The sequence below is a fragment of the Talpa europaea genome (genome assembly GCF_964194135.1).
Source record: "Talpa europaea genome assembly, chromosome: 8".
In the NCBI taxonomy this organism is placed as follows: Eukaryota; Metazoa; Chordata; class Mammalia; order Eulipotyphla; family Talpidae; genus Talpa; species Talpa europaea.
This window is the reverse complement of record NC_140075.1, coordinates 89963318-89966829: the sequence shown is the minus strand read 5'-3', so window position 1 is coordinate 89966829 and position 3512 is coordinate 89963318.

Genomic DNA, 3512 nt, shown 5'->3' with positions numbered 1-3512 from the left:
ATGAGTCCACTCTGTTGTTCTAGGGACCATAGCATGGTTCCTGTTCTTCTTAAAGAGTGGAGCTCAGAATTCTCCAATTATAACCTGACAGGTACAGATTGGAGAGGAACTTTGACTTCTGTGGTGAAGATGGTGCATTTGTACTAATACAGACAAAAAAATGCAATGTTAGCACCATTCTCTTGTATAGTCCTGTCAACTAAAGCTCCTTTTATTTTAGTGTGATCTGCTACTATATTTTCTCCATCCTGTACTTCTGGATTCAAAGAATGGATTTCAATTCAAACTTCAATTTGCTGTCTCTAGCTGATGGCTGATACACAATGGCTTTAACATTGGCAGATGAACTCTCAAAGATGTATAAGGTGATTACCTAAATCAGACAACATCACCCCACTGGGAAGACTGGGCCATTATCCATCCACAGTCTCCTGGCACAGCTGGGCTTTTAGCAATCACGCTTCCACCTTTCTCTTCAAACCCCTCACTCCTGACCATCTCTTCATTCTCAGATGACTTTTTCTCCAACACCAGGCTGGGATTTCCTCCCAGAACACTTACAGATGCATTCATTTCCCCTGCACCAATCTTTTCCCCCTTCCCTCTGTGATCCAAGGCTGGCTTTTTATGGTGATCATTCCAATAGCCCACATTTTCTCCCCTGAGTCTCTAATATTGTTCTTTTTACTAGCTTTTATATCTCAGCACACAGAAAGGGGGGTGGAACCCACCAAAACCCAGAACATGTATATGACCTTTTTGGCTTTTTCTTAAAACCCATCTATTACGGATTGAGTATTTATGTCCCTTCAAAATTCATATTTTGGTTCCCTAACCTCCAGTGTGGCTATATTTGGAGATGGAGCCCCCTGTCTCTATCTCTACTCCCTTACCCCCCACTAGCAGGCACTCTGGAAAGGCCATGTGAGGACAGCGAGAAGGCAGCTATCTACAAGCCTGGAAAAGAGCTCTCATCGGAATCTGAATTTTCCATCACTTGATCATAAACTTCTAGCCTCCAGAACTATGGGAAAATAAATTTCTGTTATTTAAGCCTCCCAGGCTGTGGCATTCTGTTACGGAAGCCGCAAAGGATGAAGACACTGGCCCTTGACTTTCCCTCATTCCATCTGCTATCCAGTTGCCCCGTTTTGGTCAGAGCCAATTTTCTAGAAATAGTGCCCCATGTTCACAGGCTCTGCTTTCTCACTTTCCATTCATTCTTTAGCCCGTCATGTTGTAGTTTCAGTCTCCTCTATTCCGCTGAGGCTTTGCATGACCAGTAATAATACAAACCACAATGCAAACTTTCTGTACCAATCACTCCTTTGGGGCCTCCTTCCCTATCAAATGTGATACTCCCGATTTTTTCTTCTAACTTCCCAACCAGTCCTTTCAGTCTTTTTTGCAGCCACACATCCTGCCCCAAACCTTTCAGTGATAACCTGCTTTTCCTACTCTATACTTCAATACCCAAGTCACTTCAATCAAACTTCAAGTCTGATGACACTCAAATGTCTATTCATGGTCAAATTCTCCCTGTTAAAGTGCTACATGCCTAATGGCCTAAAGCGTTTGAATGTTCCTAAATTACCTTAAACTCCAGTGTTTCCAGTACTGAACTTTAAACCTTCTCCTCCTTGATATTCACCAACTCATGACCGCTATCTACCGTGTCACCAGAACCTAAAACCTAGAATGTTCCTAGGTCTATTCTCTTCATTTAACATTAGCATTTATATACTGTATGAGTATATTCATGATTAAATATAAAGAAAGAACTGAATGTTCACCTAAGTCAACAATCTGTATCATATCATCTAACCCTATAAAGTACATACTACCCCCCACTTCCCCACCCTTGATAAATAAGGAAAGAGACTCCTAGAGTTTGATTAACATGTACAGATAGGAAATAAACTTAGTACAATCTTATTTCAAAGTTCAACTGTACTTGCTGGTAGTTATTGTAAATATAGCTCATATGCATTGTTATATTTTGAGCTCCATGGTTACTACTTCATCCCTTTATGTCTAGATTATGTAATAGATTCCCAATTATCCTATTTGACTTCAGTCTGGATCACTCCCAAGCTAAGACAACCTTGCCACCAGAGCAACCTTTTAAAACCACAACTCTGACCACTACCCTTCTCTATTCAAACCCCTTCTGTTTGCTCATCATGGCCTGACTCTAGTATCTTGTGATCTGGCCACTGTCTGCCTTCCTAACCTGGCTGAGCATGCCCCGTTTGTTCCAGAGCTATTTGCAGTTCCCCAAATACGTCTAAAATTTCACAACACCAAAGTTGTACACATTTGTTCCCTGTCTCTGAAAGGATCGTCCCCACCTCAGATGTGGCAGACACTGTGGTTAACTAATCCAACAGCCCTTCCCAGTGCTCCTCTCCCTGTGACCTCCCTCTTCAGAGGCTAAATATCAGATACTCCTTGCCAACAACCTTGCTGCTAGAAGTATCCACATGGCCCATTTCTAGCCACTGAAATGCAAAAGGGAGTCTGTGGAATTTGCAAGAAAACAAAGATAGTTATAATTGATACTGCCTCCCCCCACCACTTTCCCACCACAAAGAGGAGTTTCTTTGGTTTTTGGAGCTTCAGCAGCCATACTGAACTCATGAAACCACAAAGCCCGAGGATGAAAAGCCAACACACTAAGGATGGCAGAGTGAAGTACATAAATGGATGGCTAAATCAATGTCGAGTGCCTCTGAACCTCTCATCTAAGCCACTGATAGAAATGTTACCTGCAGCTAAATGACTCTTAATTGATACATGGGTCCAGCAACCTCTACTCTTTTAAAATTCAATTCAAGGCATCTCTTCTGGGAAATAGTCCCTGCTTCTGAAGTCTGATTCAGAAGTTCATCCTTTGGGTTGGGGAGTTAATGTATGCATAATTCTAACACAGAGCTTTTCACACTTGGTTTATTTTCTTGTCTTTTCCTCTAGACTATGAGCTGTTAGAGGACAAGATATTCATGTTCCAGTGATCAGCACAGTGCCTGACACATGGTGGGCCTTTACAACCTGCTAAGTTGTAAGTTTTGATTTGTAAAATGCACTTTGAACCCCCCTTCAAATCATAAAGTATAAATATTTCTAATAATTATTGTGATCTATCCTTGAAGGTGTGAAAACCAATTTATTTGTGTGTATTTGGGCATAGAAAGTGCTGCAAGTTGAAGAAATACTCCTAGAAAGGCCATGGAGAAAGTTTTCAAAACAAAGACACTCAGAAAAAAAAGAAGACAACCCAAAGAATATGTTGGCAACAGATATTTTCTTAAAAGAAATACTAAAGGAAGCAATTTAGGCAGAAGGAATATCAGCCCGGATGGACATATGGTAATGCAGGAAGGAATGTAGAGAAGTGGAAAGGTGAACATGTGGATAAAACATAATGAATGTCTACTGTTTAAAACAACAAAAATAAAGTTTTGTGGAATTAAAGGTATATAGAAATGAAACACAACAACAATAACAAATCA